At 48.7% G+C, this 22347-nt stretch overlaps 1 long non-coding RNA gene across 1 annotated transcript; it reads right to left on the bottom strand.

Moving 5' to 3' along the window:
- Positions 1-11939: 11939 nt before the first annotated feature.
- Positions 11940-16860, bottom strand: LOC110350478 (uncharacterized). The gene is made up of 4 exons (XR_002397069.2): positions 16307-16860; positions 15704-15807; positions 13765-13901; positions 11940-12457 (listed from the first exon to the last, which is right to left on the bottom strand). It is a non-coding gene; the product is annotated as an uncharacterized LOC110350478 (long non-coding RNA).
- Between the last annotated feature and the right edge of the window lie 5487 nt (positions 16861-22347).

The raw sequence follows: 22347 nt of genomic DNA, 5'->3' as shown, positions 1-22347 counted from the left end.
ATTTTCTTTACCTGATCATCTGTTGATGGACATATGGGTCACTTCTGTGACTCAGCACTCAGGAGTTGTACGCCAACCATTCTCACTAAATCCTTCCTACCTGGCTTTCCGGTTGTTGACCTTCCTTGGCTTCTGGAAGCCCCTCCCCCTCCTGCCTGGTATAATCTCAGCCCCTCAGGCATTGTTTGGTCTCTCCCACCCATCCAATAAACCCAGCCACAGGGCACCCCTTCTCTCTGCCAGCCAGTCCAATAAGCATTAGCTGGGAGGAAGCTCCCACCTCAAACCCTTTCTCTAGAATTCTTGGTTTTTTTTCAGAGAGGCAGGGCCTCACTATGTGATTCAGGCTGTCCTTGAAGTTTTTTTTTTTTGGTACCAGGGATGGCCTCAGGACCTTGTGCTTGCGAAGCAGGCCAGGCAGTGGCTCCACTGAGCTAACTCCCCGGCCCATGTCCTCAAACTCTTGGAGATCCTCCTGCCTCAGCCTCCCAAGTGCTGGGATTACAGGTGTGCACCACCACACTAGGCCTTAGCTCAGAGTCTCGTGTCTTCATCACCCACCAAGGGGCCTCGGATCCAGCATCTGGAAGCTGAACCCAGCCCTCAGTCTCCACAGAGCTGGGCTTGGGAACCGCACCGGAGTTGCGTTTGCTGACCCAGATGCAGTCCGCAGCTCACAGCCCTCACAGCTGAGGCAGCGGCCATGGGCAATGGAGCCAGGCCTTCCTGTTGGTTCCACAGGCGGGTGACAAGGCTGTGGCTCCCCAGGAGGAGGAAGGGCTGGGCCATGGCTGGCGGCTGTGGGCCCAATCCAGGGCGAGGGTTGGACCTGGATGGTGCCACTCCCAGGGGGATCCTTGCTCACCTGGCCAGAGCCCTGCCCTTGCTGTCCTGGGTGGAGTCCCAAGCAGGCGGGTCCTTAAGGTGAAGCCTCCCATAGACAGAGTGGAGGCCGGCTCAGGTGCCTTCGACAAACACAGGATCACAGGGAAGGGGCTGGGGGTGGGGTTCCTCCTTCCTTCCTTTTCCTCCCTCCCCCTTTCTTCCCTCTGTCTCTTTTTCCCTTCTTTTTTCTTCCTTTCCTTTATCTTCCTTTCTTCTTTCCATCGCCTTCCCTCTTCCTTTTCATTTCTTTCCTTCCTTCTCCCCCTTCACTTTTTTCTTTTCCTTTCTCTTTCTTCCCTCCCTCTTTCCCTCCCTTCTCCTTCCTTCCTTCCCTCCTTCCTTCCTTCCTCTCTTGCTCTCTTGCTGGGAATTGAACCCAGGGTCTCGAGCGTGCTAGGCAAGTGCTCCACCACCAAGCTGCACCCCAAGCCACCCCAGATTTTTGAGCTGGAGACCAGATAAGGAGATGGCTGAGCCCAGAGAGCAGAGGAGTGGGTCTCAGTGGGGAGGCCGGGAGGCTGTCTGGGAGTCGCCCACGGCCGACCGTAGTCTGCCCTGCAGAGATGGGTACCCCAGGAAGCTCCCCGGGAAGGAAACAGCCCTCAGGCCCCTGCAGTGAGTAGGTCCTTTCCCAGCCCTTGGGCACTGAGCCTCTGCAGGAGCTGAGGTGAAGCTCTGGGCTTGGTGGCTGAGGGCAGGAGATGAGTACCCTGAGGGGTTCCATGCTGGCCCCCGAGACCCTGGCAGACACTGCATAGCCCGAGTGGGACTTGGGGAACTGAGCAAACAGGCCACCAAGAGCAGCGACGTGGAGAGGCTGGTGCATGGATGCCCAGGATGCTTGGCCCCATCAAACCCTGACTTACATCTTCTCTGCCTCGGGTTGTTAGTGTGTCATTCCCAAATAGACAGAGAACACAACCAGACAGTTGGTGAAAAGTCCCTAATATGAGAGAGATCAAAACAAGCAAACGAGGAGAACCAGAGGGAACAGAAATGATCAAAATACATTATATACATTGAAACTGGTATTTTATAAAATTAATAGGCACTAGTAGTAAAAGTAGAAAAAGGAGAATCCAGAGGAAGACAGTCAAAGAAGGCAGCAGAAGAAGCCTTAGTAAAACAAAACAAGCCAAGTGCAGGCCAGCCCTGATGTTGCACACCTGCAGTCCCAGCACTCAGGAGGCTGAAGCAGGAGGATTGCCATAAATTCAAGGCCAACCTGAACTACATAGTGAGACCCTGTCTCAACAAAACAAAACAAATACATAAACAAAAACCCAAGCCAGGCTTGGTCGCTCATATCTAGAATCCCAGAAATCAGGAGTCTGAGGCAGGAGGATCACGAGTTCTAGGCCAGCCTCAGTACATAGTGAGACCCTGTCTTGAAGAAACAAACAAACTGGAAACAAAATAACCAACCCGAACAAACAACCAGTCAAACCTATCCTAAATATGCTCAAAGAGAATGTGGCTTGAACAGTGGGTCCCAGGGCCGGGAATTTAGCTCAGTGCTTCTGCAACCTGCCTCGAAAGTGCAAGGGCCTGAGTTCCATCCCCGGTACCAAAACAGAAAAAAAAAAAATCAGTGGGTTTCCATAGCCAAGGCTTTTTTCTTCTTCTGGTATTGGGGGTTAAATTCAGGGCCTCTGAACTGAGCTGCAACCCCAGCCTTTTTTATTTTAACAGGGGTCTCACTAAGTCCCTAAGTTGCCCAGGCCGGGCTCCAACTTTCAATCCTCCTGCCTCAGCCTGCAAGACTGCTGAGATTACAGGGAGGCGTCCCTATGCCCAGCTGGCTCTTGATTTTTAAGTAAATATTCAAAGAATGAAAAAGAATTCTTGGAAGATTGAGCTGTGAATAGGAGAAATTTAAATAATAATAACTTAATAACCTTAAAATTCAAGAGAATTGCTGGAAGATAAAATTCAGAAAGAAATTCCAGAAAATAGGAGAAAAAGTTCAGAAAAGAGGAGAAAGACAGAAAAATCAGAGGAGCAATTTAGGTGGGCTGACAGGTGAGCAACCAGAGTTCCGTGAAGAGAAAACGGAAAGCAGGAAATTGTGTTTGAAGGGATAACAATAATCCAAGGAAGCATTTTTAAATGGAAGGCCTTGTAGTTTTAGATTGAAAGGGGCTGTCTTACTCACAGATGATGGCAATCCCGAAAATGATGGGAAATTTCCCAAGGACACCGAGTGAGAAAAGGATCCAGAAACTTCCAGGAAGAAAAGGAAGGAGGAAAGAAGGGAGGAGGGAGAGAGAGAAGGAAGGGAGGGAAGAAGGGAGGCCAGGCAGGCCTCAGGCAAAGGAACTGGGTTGGCTTTGGGGCACAGCTGTGTCCTGAAAGGTAGCTGTCCTAACTGGGCCGCCAAACTCTCCAGTGGGTGAGTATGAAGGCCGGAAAAAGCCGACTTCAGACCTGCAAGGTTTCAGAGCTTTACTCCTAAACTGTCTTTCTCTGGAACTACTGAGTGACCGTTCCACAGAAACACAGAATGAATTAAAACCCAGGAACCAGGGAAGGAGAGCAGGGTTTGGAGAGGGAGAACAGAGTCTGCAGGGCCCCTCCAACAGAGAGAAATGCAGTGATACAGAGCCTGCCTGTGTTCACCAGAGAGGGCGGAGCTGGTTCCCAGGAGAGTTTGAGAGGATTCCCTGTGCGTACACTGATGAGCGAACTATCAGAAAATGGGAGCTGGGCATGGTAGTACACATGTGTAATCCCAGCACTTGGGAGGCTGAAGCAGGAGGATCGCTGTTATTTTGAGGCCAGCCTAGGGTACATAGTTGAATTCAAGGCGAGTCTGTAATACATATTGAGTCTCTCTCAAAAACCCAAGAGAGGGGGAACTTTTTTTAATCTACAGGAAAAACAAGAAAAAGTTCATAGCAGGTAGAAAATATAACCACAGCCCTCTACTACACAGCTGAGCTGTGAATAATAGTCAGTGTCTTGCTAAACACTGGTTACCGGGTGACCCGAAATTGCAATGTAAGCAAATCCAGGATTGCAAAGAGGAGGTTTCTTTATTTTCCAAAGAAGGAAGACAACAGATACTAAGTCAAACCAAGAAGAACAGGAGACACTAGGGAAAGCAGAAGCCACCGGGACTCAGGATGGGAGCAGTGGGGAAGGAACAGCTCGTTTTAAGGTTTTCAAAATCAGTTCACCTTTAAACTGATACATGCAGGGCTAGGGATTTAGCTCAGTGGTTCTGCCGCCTGCTGTACAAGTGCAAGGACCAGAGTTTGATCCCCAGTACCAACAACAACAACAACAAAATACTAATGAACTGATACATGCATGTTGTTGGGTAAAAACCAGTAACTGAAAAGGATCATTTTGAAAAGGATGTTTGAAGTTAAACTACTAGTGGCTATTATTTGTAGAGTTGCTTGACTAAGAAACTATGCTAGGCACTTTACTTACAGGATTTAATTTAGTTTCTAAATAGACAAAAAAATAAAAAGGTTGCCCTCCCCTGCCTGGTAGAGCATTTGCCCCTGAAGGACAATGACCGTAGGTGCTGGGAGTCCAGGGCATGGATAATTCCTCATTCTCAAACCTCCTCCTTTTTTCTCCTACTCAAAAAAGTATATCTGAATAAGTGAGTTAGAGGGACATTATTTTTAGAAAAATCTAAAATCTTCTCAAATGTGACTTTGTTGTTGTTGTTGTTGTTACTGGGGTTCGAACTCGGGTCCTTGTGCTTGGGCAGCAGGTGGCGAAACCACTGAGCTAAATCCCCGGCCCCTAATGTGACTTTTTTTAGGCAGGGTCTCACTATGTAGTCCAGGGTGGCTTCAGACTTCTGGTGATTCTCCTGCCCCAGCCTCCTGAGTGCTGGAATTACAAGCATGCACCCACATACTCAAATGTAATTTTCAAAAGTAAAGCATGACAAATCTCAAGACCTCAGCAACCAAGCCCCTGTGGCCTAATAACCTGTAGGGGGAAGGGGGCTTAGAGAAGCATAGAGACCTGTACTGGCCCTACACTGGGTTTGGGTGGCAGATCCTGAGCTCCTGCCTTCAGCAGCCCAAGTGGCTAGAAATCTGCTTCTATAAGCTGCTGCTGTGGCACAAGCTTGGCCATCTTCCTAGCTCCTTATGTGGCCCTGGATATCTCTTTCTATCCCTTTCTAGACCACTCTTTATAAATGCCCCATACAAATTGTTATTGTAAGAGGAAAATCGTTCTATTTTAATTTAGATGTGCTACAGAGTCCACTCCTTTGGGAAACATTTTATTGAACATCTATTATGAGTTAGTCAAGCCAACAACTAGACAGTTGTGGTGTAAATGAAAAAATTTTTAGAAGCCAAATCTTCCTTTTCTTTTTCTTTTTCTTTTTTCCATTTTTAAATTTTATGAAACAATAAAACAAAATTTCACAACAAAATAATAAGACTCTAGAGGACTCTTTGTGTTTTGTGTTTTATGTTTTTTTTCTTTTGGTGCCAGAGATCGAACTCGGGACCTTGTGCCTTCATGGCAGGCAGCGGAACCACTGAGCTAAATCCTTGGCCCTGTTTTTTGTTTTTAAAATAATAAGAGTCTAACAATAGTTAATACACTGTGTATCAAAAGAAACTTCAGTTCAAACTGCAAAAACCAAAAAACAAACAACCCACTATGTATCATTATCTTCAAAGTAGTTACTCAATGTACAGGACATTGACAAAAAAGATTCTTACAAGAAGAAACAGATATTAGTACAAAACTTTCTTTTCCATGGACTAAGAGAAGCTATTAGTATAAATGAAACAAATTAGCATGTATATTACAATATTTTTTAAGCAACAGAATAGGTGATTTGGTGAACCATCTGAACTTCTCTCCAGTTCCTATTCATCTCCCATTTTACTCATTTGCTTATGTGTACACTGAGGTTCTCATACAAAAGAACATGTGATATTTAAGCTTGTTTCTGATTTATTTTACTTAACATTATGATCTCAAGTTATATCCATTTACCTGCAAAACCCTCAAGTTTATCCTTCTTTATGCTGAGTAGTACTTCATTGTGTATAAATACTATACTTATCCATTCATCTGTGTGTGTGTGTGTGTATGTGTGTGTGTGTAACAGCGTCTCACTATGTAGTTCAGGCTGGCCATGAATTCACTATGTGGCCCAGGCTGGCTTCAAACTACAGATATTCTCCTGCCTCAGTCTCTCGAGTGCTAAGATTACAGGCATGCACCACCATGCCAGGCTGTTTGTATCAGCGTTTACTAGAGAAACAGATATAACACAGGATATACAAATATAGATGAATTGACAAGACTGGCTTTCAGTGGCCACCCCCAGAGATGGATGAGGAAGAGGGCAGAGGGTCTGTCTGCACACTGGAAACCGAAGGATCCAGTCCAAGGTCTGGAGCTCACTGCAGTGTCCGTGCAAGTTCAAGTCAGGAGGCTGAAGGATCTGTATCAGAGTCTGAAGAGTCTGCTGGAAGCCAGGAGATGACGTTGAGGTGAAGGCAAAGACTGGAGCTCCTCTGAAGAAACAGAAGCAGCTCCATCCTTCCTCATTTCCCCTTTATGCTTTAACCTGGTGACAAGCTGCCCTAGGGAGGGTCTTCCACATCCTAGGGTGTGGAATTGCTGAGCCAACTTAGTTGAGGTTGTTTTAATCAAGTTGACATAGTCAATCAACCATTGCACCATTCATCTGTTGATGGACATATACACTGTTTCCAAGATGTAGCTATTATAAATTGTGCTGCTGTAAACATGGGTATGCATGGATCCCTGTAATATGGTGACTTCCAGGAAGATACCTAGAAGGGGAACAGCTGGGTCAAATGGAATTTCTATTTTTAGTTGGGTTTTTTTTTTGGTACCGGGGATCAAACTCGGGACTTTTTAGTTTTTTTGAGGAATGAAAAAATGGTTCAACATACACAAATCAATGTAATTCATCAGATAAACAGAAGCAAGAACAAAAATCACGTGACCATCTCAATAGATGCAGAAAAAGCCTGTGACAAAACTTAACATCCGTTCATGACAAAACCCTGAAGAAAGTAGGTATAGAAGGACCTTCTCTCTGACGAAAGCCATTTTTTCCCTCTAAAATTAGGGACAAGACAATGATGTCTACTATCACTACTCCTGTTCAATGTAGTCTGTGAAACATTAGACAGAGCAATCAGGCATGAGAAAGAAATAAAAGGGGTACATATAGGAAAGGATGAAGTCCAAGTATAACTTTTTGCAGATGATATGATCCTCAACATACAAGACCTCACTTTTAAACATCACATCTGAGATGGACCCACACTACTGTGATAGAGTCAAGGCAGGCTGCAGCAGCCATCAGGAGAGACCTTCGTCCTGTACACTGAGCTCCATCTCAGCCCCCCTGGGTCTCCACCTCAAGCTCTTATAACACACCTGGAAAAATAGCTACAGAACTTCTACTAACAACTAGCTGAAGCCTCCTCATGTTGGGGAGAAATAAATTGGCTCTGGATCTATTTCCCTATTGTGAAACATACATCTAATAGTAAATTGTTGGGCATTGATACCCCAACCAGTGTTCACCAAAATACTTGCCTTGTTTGTGTGTATGTGGTGTTGCTTGATCTAATTTAACACAAATTTATGCTGTTCCTCAAAAGAACACACTTGAGGTGCTATCAAAAAATACAATGAATGTTGAAATAGAAAAATTGCCGGGTGTGGTGGTACATTCTGTAAGCCCAGCACTCAGAAGGCTGGGCCAGGAGAATTGTCATGAGTTCAAGGCCAGCAGGGGCTACATGGTGAGCTCAAAGCCAGTCTGAACTACATAGGGAGACCCTGTTTCAAAAAAATAAAATCAAGGGCCAACTGACTTTCTGGGCCCCTTCTGTCTCTCTCAGACAAAAGCTTTCTTTCTCTCAATAAATTTTTCCTACTCTTAAAAAATAAATTAATTAATTAAATAAAATAAAAATGACATTAACTTTTTGACATGTCCAGGTATTAAAGTTTTTTCAAGCAATAAAGAAAGCTTTGGCATAGACGTATTTCATTATGGAGAGCGATCAGGCTCAACTCCAAATACAACAAGGAAACCATGAATTTATAGCCAAAGGGCAAGATGAGAGGGTGAGTGGATAGAAAATTACCAAGAGGAGACATCAAGGATAGGCGATTCATGCTAAAACAAGCCTAAGTTTTTGTTTTGATTTTTTTTGGTACTGGGGATCGAACTCTGGGCCCTTATGCCTGAGATCCAGGCGTCGGCACCACTGAGCTAAATCCCCAGCCCCAAGCCTAAATTTTTGCTAATCAGATATCAGATATTGAGGGTGGAGAGGTAATACAGGTGGCAGGTTCTTTGCTAATACTGAGTGGAGCTGGCCAAATGGGACAGGGGCCAACTTCCAGGCCTAAATGAAAAGAGGGCTCTGAGGACTAGAGTTTGGTCAAGGAGAGCGCCTGTATCTCAGACCAGCCCTCTGATAGTGTGTTCCATGTGGTGAATTTGTCTGATTCTTCTTGGTGTTATTTAACTTTTTCCTCTTTCCTGGTGTTTCCTGCAAATTGGCCTTAAGTCACAGGCTTGCTTGTATGTGAGTTAATCCTGCTTGGCAGGTATAATTCATATTGGTGGGATTGTGTTTCAGATGGCATCATACCAGGAAGTGTGCCAGCATTGCCTGATTGGAGGGCTCAGTTTGATCACTTGGTCAAAGTGGTGACACGAGCTCTCCGTTGTAAAGCGAGATTTCCCTGTGGTAACCTATAAATCATCTGCAAATGGTGCTTTAGACCACTGTGCATATCTTGCTCTTCAGTAACCTTTCATCCAGTGTTTCATCCAAAGTAGATAATCTTTGCTTCCCTATATCATCATGGGTTGCAAAACAGTGACTTCCAATTCTGTCATTCCTTCCATTTTAATTAGCTGGTATTTCTCTCCTTGTCTTGAATATCACTGTAGACATGTGGATTTTTAATATGTTGTATTACTAGGTGTAGTGACTATTCATTTTGATGCTCAAATTTCCCTAAATTTGCCCCCCCATCCCTTCCACTGCTTCCTGCCTTTGAACACACCTTATCTTCCCATACAGTTGGATGTCCTGGGTTCACTTTCTCTGTCTGCCTCAGGTTTGGGACTAGTCATTTCTCCCTAGGGTAGAAAACATGGTAGTCCTTCTTGGTGATCTGTCACAAAGGTGTCACTCTCCTGACCCAATTAAAAGAGCTTCGGGGGCCAGGGATTCAGCTCAGTGGTTCCACCGCCTGACCCACAAGCGCAAGGACCCAAGTTAGATCCCCAGTACCAAAAATAAAATTAAAAAATTTTAAAAATAAAATGAGCTTAGGGCCAGGGATTCAGCCCAGTGGTTCCGCCACCTGCCTCACAGTGCAAGGTCCTGAGTTCTATCCCTGGTACCAAAAACAAACAAACAAATAAATAAGTAAATAAATAAATAAAATAAGCTTTGTAGTCACTAATGTGCATTAAGTGCCATGAGCCAAGCATGGTACCAAGTATTTTCATTTCCTTCACCTCTTAATTCTTACTCAGCCCATCTTACACATGAAGAAATCAGGGTGTGAAGTTAAAGTAAATTACACAGGGCCACTCAGCAAGTGGAGGAGTCAGAACTGGAACCCAGATCACTGTGATACCAAAGACCAAGCTTGGGACCACCATGCTATGTTGCCAGTTTGACTATACACAAAGAAAACTCCTTAAAAAGAACTAAACTTCATAATATCTAAAAGGAGCTTTTTAATTACAAAAGCCATTTTAAGATGATAGGAAAGCTGGCTGTAGTGCCTCATGCCTGTAATCCCAGCACTCTGGGGGGCTGAGGCAGGAGGATCACACGTTTGAGCCCAACCCAGGCAACTTAGAGACCCTGGGTCAAAAAAAGGAAAGAAATTAACAAGGGGTTGGGGATTGTCGCGAGCAGGTACCGCGGGTAAAGAGGACTCAGACTCGGATGGCAGTTCACACACTTACATTATTATAATTCACTTCTTTGCAATTATCACACGATATTAAATAAGACAATATTAAGTCTGCCAATTACCACGTCCCTGTACCTGTACTGCGCAAGTCCTTGTGGGAGCGCGACGTTTCCTCCCGCAGGGTCAGAGGGTCCGATCCGTAGACGAAGGGCGTCGAGTCGGCGCTAGGCTGTCCGTCTCTCCGCTGGCCTCGTCCTCTGGTCTCGTCAGGTCGGCGGCGATGCTCCTTCCAGCGGGATCAGGTGCAGATGTCCTGGTCGGTAGTCAGATCAGCAGACTGACTAGTAGACTGGTCCGTGGGACGGATCGTCCACTTGCTTGAGGTCTTCAGCTCCTTTTATACTATTCTAACTGGGCGTTTGTGGTATTGGTTCAGACTTATCACACTGTCCATTTTGGGCCACGCCCTGTCCAGTTCGGGCTACATCCTTATCAATTCCATACCGCTTAAGGTTCTACTTTTATATCTTATGGTTACTATGGTTACATATCACTCACAGCACTCTTAAAGTCACAGCACTCTTAAAGTCACAGCACACTTTAGGGTTACAGCACGCTTAGGGTTATACAATTCCATCTTATTTCAAATTGTTCTCCACAGGGATGTAGCTCCGGATTCCATCCCCAGTACCATTAAAAAAATGATAGTAACATTTAGAGAAGTCCTGGGATACAACCTGGAGAGTGTTATCAGTTCTAGATTGCCAATAAGAGCAGTTCAGGATGACCTTGGTCAGGCCTGAGATGTGATAAACACAGAAGGCTTATCCGGAAGGAGTGGAGCAGGACTTTGGCTCAGCAACAGCTGAAAGCCCTCGAACTGCTCTCAGCGACAGCGGTGGGTGCCTCTGCTCCCAGCGTGGGGGTTGGGGATGGGGGTGCTCAGCTCCTGAGAGCGTTGGTTAGGGGAAGAGCTGCACTGCTCACATCCCGCGCCCGGCCCCTGGAAGGGAGGCTGTGACTGCCCGGAGACAGGGCTCCCTTTTGACTGCAAGGTGGTGGGCGGTGGCCAGCAGAGGCCCCCCTGGGGCCAAGCTCTGGCGGCCACAGCCGGAAACTGGTCCAGGTTCAAGGGTGAGTGACCATTATCTCTAATGGGAAAGACTTCCTCCTCCCAACAGGAATTTCCAGTTGTGCCTATTAGCCTAGGTGTGACCCGCAATTTAAAAGTAATTACAGTGTGTTTCTCCTAACAGCTAAGGTTGCCCCCAGCAACCAGCTAGTTTTCTGCTTGCCTTCTGAGGAGAGTCTTTTGCCCTTGACCCTTTTTTCTCTTCTCCACTTGGACCTCAGGGCCAGTAGCGCCTCGGACTGCTTAGTAACTGTGCTTAGTAACTGATCGATCACACCTCCTGGGACCCAGGTCTCCCTCTGGGTATGTACCTGTGTGCAGCCTAAGGCATTCTGGGGACATGGGGGACCCATTAAGATAAGAGGAAGAATAAACAGAAGCAGATGTCCCTTGGCTGGGCCAGCCCCCTGGAAAACAGGAAGCTGAGATGCAGCTGTTAAGGGCTGTCTCCTCCGGCCGGCTGCTGGGCTGCTGCGGCAGGAGGCTTGGGGCTTGGGCTCCTGGGAGGCTGGAGCAGGGTTGACTTCCTCCATCCTCCTGCCCAGCATAGGCCCAGGACAGAGGAGCTCTGCCTGTCCCTCCTTTCCCTTTCTACCTATCAGCCATCCTAGGAACACTGTTCTCAAGCAGGTGCATAGCAGCTGCTCTCCTGTGAGCTATCAGGTGAAGATTGCTCATGTACACACACCATACCACACATGCGTACGTGCACACACAAACCATATATGTGCAAACATACACAACATATGCCTTACTCATGGACACACACCACACCCATACGTATACAAATGTGCATGTGGTGTGCACCAACATGTACGTACATACATGTGCCACATCCATATGCACTCCCTGCATACACAAGCTCTCATTTAGACTGTTTTTTTGTTTTTTGGAAACAGGATCTCACTGTGTGGTTCAGGCTGGCCTTGGACTCACTCTGTAGCCGAGTCTGGCCTCAAACTCATGGCGATTCTCCTGCCTCTGCCTCGAAAGTGCTGGGATTACAGGTATAGACTGAGATTTGAAAACTGAAAGGGGCCCCTGTTCCCAGGGAGAGATGGTCCCTTGAACTCTAGATGCACCAAAGAATGTGTTGTCCCCGTCTCCCTAAAAGGCTTCCTGGGGTCCGTTTTGCCCTGCACAGTGAGGGGGATGTCTTCTAGGCACTGGAGTCCTCTGGGCCTAAGGGCCGTCTTCAGTGTCCACCCACCCAGAACCTGTCCTGGAGGCCGAGGGTGTGGGCTGGCTGAGGAGGCTGTAGGACCCCCAGGGGGTCATCCTGCTGTACTGATTTTCTTTCACAGGACAGAATTATCATGGACCCCACATGGACTTCACATCTTTATTTTTACATTTTCTAGTTTTTTTGAAGGTCTGTAAGTAGCTCACGTTGGCCTTGAACTTCCTGTGTAGGCCAGGGTGCATTCAAAGCCCAGCCCTGAGATCTACTAGCTGTGTGACCTGACCCGAATTCCTTTCCTCGTTTGGCACAAGCTTCAATTTCCTCATCTGTACATGGGAAACAGAGAGGATCAAATGAGACCTTGTTCCTCCAGGGAACGGGAAGTGGCCCCACCCCACCTGGCTTCCCTCCCAGCTGCTGCTGGCTCGGGACCCAGGGCTCAGGGGCAGCTCCTGTGTGACAAGGGCCTTCCCCGGGCTATCCTGGCTGGCGTGCCTGGGGCTGGGGACAGCGGCAGAACCATGGAGCCTGGCTTTCTCGCCCTCCTCGTCTACCTCCTGGGCACCCTGGCAGTCAGCTTGGCAGAGCCTGGGAGCCTGGAATTCCCAGACCAAAGTAGGTGGCAGGCTCTGTGCTGTTTGCCTTTGTCCCCTCTGCATGCTGATCCCTCAGGAACCCCCCAAGAATAACTGGGCAGAAGAGCCACAGCCAACTGCCAGGGATCACTTATTAGTTGTGGGACCTTGAAAAGGTTATTTCCCTGGGCCTGAGTTTCTCCATTTGTCCAACAGGATGGTGACGTGATAGTGCCCATCTCATAGCGCTTGGTGTTAGAATTAAATGAATAAGCACGTAGTCCATAATCACAATAAAGATCTATCAAATGCCCATCATAATGACAACCGGCTGGGTCTCCTCAGGTAGAGTAGACATAGGTGTCAAATTCCCGTGAATGTCCTTTTACTGTTTTAGTGACTCCGGCATCACCTCTAGGTGCAGCCCCTAGTACCAGCTCAGGACTTGGTGGAGGTGCTCAGGGTGGCTTGAGTCACACCGCTCAGGAGGAAACAGCTGTCACTGCTTGCAGCCTGTGTCCTTCCCCACAGGACCCCCAGTGATGCACACACTCAACATGTTCTTGGCCTTAGGGGGGCCACTTCCCTCGGCAACCCTGGCTTGCCCTTTTCCTCAGTGTAGCAAGCACCCTGGACAGAATCCCCTCTCCCACCACAAGTGTCCCTTCTGCACCCCTGCAAGGCTTGGATGTCCTTTACACACAAAAGGAGACTTTTGTTTCAATCCATGCAAATGGCAGCGAATGTGGCAAGGGGAACTGGGAAGAGAGGCGATTGGGAGTTGGGGAGAAAAGAGTAAAGATTCTTTTTTTTTTTTGGTACCGGGGATCGAACTCGGGTCCTTGCGCTTGCGCAGCAGGTGGCAAAACCACTGAGCTAAATCCCTAGCCCAAAAAGAGTAAAGATATAGGCAGAGTGCCAGCAAAGAGCTTTCCACAGGGTGTGGAACAACAAAAGCAGGTGCAGTCTCAGAAGGCCACTGTGGAGCCACTGCCTGCCACGTGTCCGCCCAGGACAGCAGCCGGGGGGCAAGAGTAGGCTGAAGCCCCCCAACCTACCCAGAAGTCCTAGGTTTGGGGCTCAGAATGAGTTGACTTCCTGATTTGTGGGCCAGCAGCAGCTCTTTCTGTTCCTCTCTCCATCAGTCAGGGGCAGCTGTGTAACCTTGGGTCAGAACTGACCACTGGGTCCTGACCTGTGTGGAGCAACATTTCCATAGTCACTCACCCACTAATTATTTATTGAGCACCTACTATGTGCCCAGCAGCAGACAGTGGTGAAAAGGTAAATGTATTGGGGAAATAAATTGACAAGGAAAAGTGAGATGCCACAAGCATCATAATAATATAGCTCAGTGGGTGGCAAACCATGGACCTTAGGCCAACTAGAGCCCTTGATCTGTTTTTGAGTGGTTAAAACAAAAATGAGTCAAATGACTGTTGGGCAGCACATAGTGGTGCACACCTGTAATTCCAGCTCTTAGGAGGCTGAGGCAGGAGGATTTTGGTGAGTTAGGCCAGAGTGGGTTACATAGTAAGTTCAAGACCAGCCTGAACTATGTAGTAAGACCCTGTCTCAAAAAAAAATTAAAATAAAAAATAAAAAGCAAGGGCTGGTAAATGGGGACAAAGCAAGCAGTTCTCATGCAGAGGAATATAAGTTGTGTAAGATGTGAGCACTAATCTGATTTCTGTTTAGAGTACCAACCACTTAGTTTTATTTTAATAAAAAGAAAGTAAGCTCACACCCAATCTCAGTTCCCTGGCCCCCATATTCCCCTAAGGCGGTAGGTTGCTCAACACAGGATCTCCCTACTGCAAAGGGTTTTGGTTTCCTTTTGGGTCTGTAATGAATGAAGCTGTTGCTCCACACATTTTCAGGCAGAAGGGACATCTGAGGGACAGTGGTCTCCCACTGCAACCAGGAGCAGTCTCAGCTGTTCCTGGAAGTCAGACTGCATCTACGCGGCCTGAGCTAGCTGGCCACCTTGTCACTTCTGAGATAGTCATGTGCCACAGAAGGGTGTTTGGGTCAGTGATGGACTATGTATATGACAGTGGCCACATAAAATGATATTGCCTAAATGAAAGAGAGATCGTACGAAACAGGGAGGGAGATCTTTTTACAAATGGGAAAGGGACCATGAGATGGAGGGAGGGAGGAGGGAGAGAAGGGGATGTAAAAAAGAATTGAGATGTGTTTATGTACACATATCAACCCCCCACAAGGAATGTGATCATTATGTATTGCAAACATGGATAATTAAAAAACATTTTTAAAAAGATTATATTGTCAGGGCCAGGGATTTAGCTCAGTGGTTCTGGCGCCTGCCTAGCAAGCGCAAGGTCCCGAGTTCCATCCCCGGTAACCTCCCCCCCCAAAAGATTATATTGTCTAAGCCATGCTCAGTGGCATGTATCTATAGTCCAGCTACCCACCCAGGAGGCTGAGGCAGGAGGATCATTTGAGTACAGGAGTTCAAAACCAGCCTGGAAAAAAAGAGGGGGTCACCCATTTTCCGGTCCCCCTTTATGTCTCACTTAGGCAGAAGCTATCTTTTTCTCAATAAATTTTTTTCTTCTCTAAAAAAACCCCAAAAACCAGCTTGGACAACATAGTGACGTCCTGTCTACTAAAAGAAAAAAGAACCCCACAAAATCAAAAGACGTAAATGAAGAACCATAAATATTATATTGTCTAGCGCTGCCATAGCCATGTTGGTTTGTGTAACTATACTCTGATGTTTACACAACAAAACCTCCAAATGATGCAGTTTTTAGAATGTGTTCCTGTCATTAAGTGACATGACTGCATTTAAAATTGCACGGAACCCTCGGTGGAGCCTATTTTAGGTAGGCAGAACTCACTCATCCCCTGGGACAGGAAACAGGCCCTCTGCTTGTGGACCAAGAGGAGAGAAGAGAAGAGACCCTGGGTCTGGAGGTAGCCTGAAGGATGTGGGTAAGGAGGAAGTCACAGTTGGTAGCCCATCCTTACGCCCGAATTCTGCTGTCATTCTGGGTCTAGGTTTTCTGGCTAGGGTTAGTGAAGTCCTTCCTGAGCAGGTAAGAGCAGCTCGACCTGCGTTTCAATGAGAGGATCTAAAAAGCAATGGTGGGGGGGTGTTAACCCAGTCCTTCAGATTTCCTCTTAGTTGCTGTATGTGCCCGTGGCACCAGGACCATAAACCAAGCCTGATCTGGTTGTTTGACCGAAAGACCTTGGATTCAGGACCCCGGAGCTACAGTCCCCATCAGTACTAACCAGCTGTGGCCCTGGGGCTTGGGTGCTAAGTCACCAGTGCCTCACCTATTCAGAACTATGGTTCGGGGCACAAAGGTTGCTGGATAAATGAAACACAAGCGAAAGCAATGTAGAAACAAGGAAGCACTGCGCAACAGCAAGACTGGACGTTTTCCAGAGGGGAAAGCGCCGCAGGACAGCACAGTCAGACCCCCTGCCCCTGACACCAGCTGCCGAGAATCCTCAGCTCTGCCCTCCGCTCCTCCTCTGTGCTAGCAGAGCCTGAGGCCGGACTGCACTGCAAACCGAGGCCTGCAGTCCTCCAGCTTGCGCGGGGCTTTGCGCCTTGATTCACACCTGCCTGGGCTCCTCGAGGGCGCTCCTGGCCAGGCCCGCATGGACGCCTCAGGTGGCAGTTAGGTTCTCACAGGAGCGTCAGTGCCACCGGCCCTGTTTCCTTGGCTCACGGCTGCGGGGCCGACCCACCAGTAGCCCCACCAGGTCACCGCGAGCACCCCTGGGACTGTGGGGCCTTGTTGCCCCGGAGCCCGCCCGGTCCTCGCACCCCACTTAAGGCGCAACCCTCCTCGGGAAGCCAGGGGCCAGGCGTGCTCAGATCCCTTGTGGGCGCCCTTCTGGGCCCCTGCTGTGACCGGAGCATCGCCTTTTGTCACTTTCTCAGGTCCTTTCCCAACTGCCACAGCGTAGGTCACAGAGTGAGGAGGACCTCCCGGCTCTCCCCGAGGAGTACGCCGGAGATGAAACGCGCCGAGGTCTAGGCCACAGCCTCACGCAGCGGAGAACGCGTTTCTAACGCCCGCCCCCATCTCTCTCGTCCCCGACGGGCTGTAGTTGTTCCTGGGCCACTGCGGCTCCGGACGCCCCTTCCCCAGCCAGCCGGGAACGGGGCGGGGCCCGGGGTGGGCGGGGTGTGACGTGGCGGGCTCGCACATGAACGGAGGGGCCTTGGAGTGGGCGGGGCGGGCGCTGCCAATCACCGCACGGCGCACGTGCGGCACGTCTGCGCGTCGGGGGCGCCCGGTGCGGCTCGGTGGGGTGCGGGGCGCACCGAGGTGGGGAGGTGTGGACGCGCGGGGCCGCGGGCTGGGCAGGAACGCTCCGGGGCATGGAGAGAGTGACGGCGCGGGTCCGGGCAGGGGTGCGATCGCGCTGGGGAGACCATGAGGGTGACCCCCAGCTCCTCGGAGACCCCCCCACCCCCAGAGGCATTTGGGAGCGCTCGGGGACGCCCCTGTCTCATGTCTGCCCGCCCTCTCGCATTAAAATTGGGCCACGACGGGTGGAGACGAGCTGTGGATGCGCGGGTCTGTACTGTCAGCTCAGCCAAGGGCAGGGGAGGGGACTCACGCTGGGCCCAGAGCACCGGCTCCGTTCTAGACCCCTCCTTCATGCACTGCTTTCCAGCCTAAAGGAAGAAAAGTGCTTCATATCTGGTTTGGTTTTCACAGAGAACCCCGTCCGAGGTGTGAGGTGTAGACTAAAGGGACGAAAGCCCAGGAGTCAGGCTGCCCATGAGACCCCACCGTCCACAGAAAGGAGGCAAGGGGCCAGGCCGTCCTCTCTCGCTTACGGGTCACTTCGTGCTCGGGTGACACTAGGAAGGCAGCAGAGCCGGCCCTTTCGGGATGGAGAGTTTTCTTTCTTGAGTGGACTGTGGTCCCCAGCAGGTCCCACGTCCCAGCATGGAAGCCAGTTTGAAATGGCTATAGCTGGCTGGGCCTCCCTTGGGCTGTATTGTTTGCGCCCTGGAAGGGATGCTGGAGCAGCTTCCGCAGAGGAGGCCTTTGAAGTGTGGGCAGGATTTTTGGTTCTTCTGACTCCTTTGATGTGGTAGTGACTAGGCCCGGCAGACTAGCTACCGACCACCAGATCAAACACCACCCAAGTTCACCTCTGCCGCGATTGGACCTATTCAAGGGCAGATTGAAAGAATCTCAAATTTTTTCATTTTCTGGTTTGCTTTTTTCATTACTACAGTACATGTTTTTCAAATAAAGTACTCAATTTTCTGTCCCCCAGAAATCACAATGGAAACTTTGGGGTAAAGTGCTCTACTTACATTATTTCATTGAACTTTTTTGTTTTTGTTTTTAAAGAAAGGATCTCACTATGTACTGTATTCCAGGCTGGCTTAGAACTCTCAGTGATCCTCCTGCCTCAGCCTCCCAAGTGGTGGGATCACAGGCATGCACCCATTAAATCTTTACCATAGCTATCAGGTGGGTGTTATCCCACTTTAGGGATGAGAATTTGCAGGCTGAGATCACACCGCTGTCTGAAAGCCTTCCTTCTTGTGCCCCTCCTTTGTGAACCTTAACTGGGTTCATTAAGTGACTTAAACCACACATAACACTTACATTCAGTACCTGGCTTACAGTGAGGTGCAATGGATCCTTAGCTGTTCTTGTCACTCTTACTATAAATAAGAAACTGAAAATGTCTCTCTGTTCCTCTAGCAAATTTTACAGGGATGGTAGACAGCAGCCCTTGATGAAGTCTTATAGAAATGTGTTAAGGTTTTGTTTTTGTCTGGTTAGAGCTACGTCTGGGTGGCTTGGAGGTTGAGTTTCAGACCTATGAAGGAGCTGCTCTGCTCACACTTTACAATGCCTTCCCTCCCACAGGGATTTGTACCTGAACTTTCTCTGTTCCTAGGGCTGGGGGTTTAGCTCAGTGGTGCTGTCACCAGAGAAAGGTCCTGAGTTCGATTCCTGATACCAAAAAAAAAAAATCTCTGTTCCTTCCTTCCTTGCTGGAGAAGGCAGCTGGTGGAAGGCGAGCTGTTCCCTGCTCAGTGGGGTACTGTGATGTCCAGGAGTCTAGGGTGGAATGGAATGTGGGTTCTTGTTTTTATGACATGGATAATGTAACTTGATTTGGTCTTAAAATTTCACAAAGCAAATCAGCATTATCAAATATTAGTAAATAATTGGCATTATTTGCTACTTTTTAAAAAGTAAGCCCAGGTGCAGGTGGCACATGCCTATAATCCCAGCACTCTGGGAGGCTGAGGCAGGAAAATCACAAGTTCAAACCCAGCCTGGGCAACTTCAAGACTCTGTCTCAAAATACAGGATGAAAAAAAAAAAGGGCTGTGGGCAGTGGATGTAGCTCAGTGTAAAGGCTCTGGGTTCAACCCCCAGTAACACACATGCACGCGCACACACGTGTTTTAAAAGTGCTTCCTTTGGCCAGGTGTGCTAGTGCACACCTGTAATCCCAGCACTCAGGAGGCTGAGGCAGGAGGATCACTGGGAGTTCGAGGCCAGCCTGGGCTACAAAGGGAGACCCTGCCTCAAAAAACAAAACAAAACAAAAAAAGGTGCTTCCTTTGGAGTGGAATGTGTCATCCTGAAGCGCTGCTTTGAGACAAATAGGAACAATCTGTGTTCAGGACATTGTGACAGGGCTGAGCTGGCCATGTATGACCTAGGGGACCCAGAAGATGAGTAGGCAAGCTACCCTTCTGGGTGTTAGCAGGGCTGGCCCAGCCGGGCTTTGCTGTAAACAGACTGTGATGGGAGGAGTAGTACAGGAGCAGCGTAGGTAACAGGGTGGCAACAGAGCACTCACTTGGGACCTGTTATGTGCAACACGTCCCTGCTTTCTGTTATCCAAACCAGTGGCATAGCTCACTGTTTTGCCCCTTTATAGGAAGGGAAACAGCCATGAGGAGGTTCAGTTGGCTGGTATCACCCAGCTAGTAACCACCAGGCCACCCAGTCCCCAGGGACACAAGTGCTTTGTCCTTTATGCTGAGATTCAGTTTATGAGTTTTTTGCTTTGTTTTGTTTTGAAACTGTCTCGCTATGTAGCCTGGGCTGGCCTCCAATTCACCACACTCCTCATGTGCCACCACACCTGGCTTTAGTTTATGAGTTCTTCTGGGGAGCCAGAGACTTCCTGGTATGTATGCCTCTGAGGAGACACTTTTGTTTTATGGAGCTGGGGTGGACCTCAGGCATGTAAAGCAAGTCCTTTGCCACCAAAGCACACCCCCAGCCACCAAAGGAGCTTTTGGAAAGGAGCTGGATCATAGAACACAGGGTCACCTGGCCTAGCAGGGACTGGCAAGAAGAAATGGGGACATTTATCGCAAGGGAACAAGAGAGGAATTGTCATTTAGTGGGTATTCAGGGAGAAATGAAGAGAGACGGCTTGGCAGAGTTGCATCCAGAGCAGGCCCGTCACAGCGTCCTAGGAAGTTGGCCACACTGAGACACAGTGGGACTTCAGCACAGTGTGGCCCAGCTTCCAGGAGAGAGAAGGAGCAGGTGTCCTTTGAGGGGGCTGGCAGGATGTTTCAGTTAGCTCACCTTTGGGGCAGTTCTTTTGCTTTGCAAAGGCCCCAGGACAGGCAGGTACCTTCCTGGATCCCTGGCAAGGTAGAGAAACTCAGATCCACCCCACCCCTCATGCAGAGCTGTACAGTTCTGGATTGTGGGTGTTAATCATGCGTTCAGGCTGTGCCGGCTCTGAACCCAGGAGTCTGGAGGTACAGATGGCTTCAGAACCAGGGATTCTGGAGCCACTCCTGTGGGAATTCAGGCACAAATTGGTATTGATTGATAGGTGTGTAGTGTGTGTGTGTGTGTGTGTGTGTGTACAGGGGTGCTGGTGAAAGTTACTTACAAGAGGTACGTGTTGAGTTGGGCATGGTGGTGCACACCTGTAACCCCAGAACTCTGGGAGGCTGAGGCGGGAAGATTACACATTGATGCCACACCTCCCAGCTCCCTCAGGGACATCTCCATCTGCCCTGGAGAAAAGTGTTCTACAGTCTGCCTATATCTATCTGTCTGCCCACCCAGTTTTGTGCTCAGAATTGAACCCACAGCCTTTGCACTGAGCTGCAATTCCTGCCCTTTTAAAAAAATTTTATTTCAACACAGTCTCACTAAGTCACTAAATTGCTCAGGCTAGATCTCAACTTGTTTTGGCTTATGTTGGGTTTTTTGTTTGTTTTTTGTTTTTGGTACTGGGGATCGAACTGGGTCCTTGTCCTTACGAGGCAAGCATCAGAACCACTGAGCTAAATCCCCGGCTAGATCTGAACTTGTGCTCCTCCTGCCTCAGCCTCCTAGAGTGCTGGGATTACAGGCATCAACCACCACCGGTCCCAATGTCATCAACACCCCCTCCAAGTGACTTCTTCTTGCCTCAGTTTGATAAACAAGGGGTGCAGGACAGCCACCCTCCCATCCCAGTCAGATGCCCTGACTGCCACTGTGTTCCTTCTGCTATCAGGGACTGTCTCCCCTTGCCCATGTGTCCCCATCCCTAGGGCTGAGGACCTTGGGGAACCAGGGACTCGAGGATGGAGATTCCCTGCACTCCCTCCCTGGCAGTTCTGGATTTGTGCTCTGAGGGAGCTGCCTCAGGAGGTCTCCAGCTTCACTCTCTGGCTGTTCCTCATCACGGTCAGATTCTGACCTCTGGATTTGGAGGTTTGCTTTGCCTCCCTCAGTGCTGCTCTGGGGATTTTTTTTGTTTCTCTGGGCAGGCTAAAGAGGCTCTTTTCCTAACTTGTTTTGATTTTCCATGATCCTGGTTTAGTTCATGAATGCACAATCTTGGAGGTTATATTCGGGGGGTTGAGGGAAAACTGCAGCTTGAGTGCTGGGAGGTGACTGGGCTTTTGTTCTGGAAAAGGAGCCTAGAATGGAGACTTAGGAAAGTTGAAGGGCGGAGGGCCCATCCTCCAGGTCTGGCCAGTGCCACCAAGTGGCTCTCTTGCCTCAGGAGAGGAACATGGGGGCTTCCCTGGGCCGGGTAGTTGTGGTCACCCTGCGCAGGCCCCAGACAAGCATTGGGCCACACTCTCAGGAATCATCCTTCAGGCTGAGAGAAACTGATTAAAGTTGTTCCTGGTTTGTATGATTTTGGATTCACCTGCAAGAGTCACCGCTTAAACAATATGTGTTAAATTTTTTCTCAAGTACATCATCAAGATCTGTTATGTCAACTTTGCCACCAAGGGGACCCAGGCTCTTTCCAGTTTTCTGTCTGCCCTTTTTAAGCTTTGGAGCTCATCCTCATGGTCTAACTTGATAGCTGGAGCTCCAGCCATCACATCTGACTTCTAAGTAGTCTGACAGAGGAAAAGGTGAGGCCTATACTGGCTTTTATTGATTTGTGATGTTTTGGAGACAAGGTCTAGTTCAGGCTGGCCTTGAACTCCTGGTGATTCTCCTACTTCAGTCTCTCAAATGCTGGGATTACAGGCATGCACCACCATACCTGGCTATACTTGCTTTTTATCCGATTTTTTTTTTTTTTTTTTTGGTCCTGGGGATCGAACTCGGGTCCTTGTGCTTGCACAGCAGGCGGTGAAACCACTGAGCTAAATCCCCGGCCCTATACTTGCTTTTAAGTAG

Source organism: Heterocephalus glaber, unplaced genomic scaffold (genome assembly GCF_053883595.1).
Source record: "Heterocephalus glaber isolate CG9 unplaced genomic scaffold, H.glaber_assembly_v1.0 deba00000621, whole genome shotgun sequence".
Taxonomy (NCBI): Eukaryota; Metazoa; Chordata; class Mammalia; order Rodentia; family Bathyergidae; genus Heterocephalus; species Heterocephalus glaber.
Note: the sequence above shows the minus strand (reverse complement) of the source record. Positions and strands in the feature narration are given on the sequence as shown.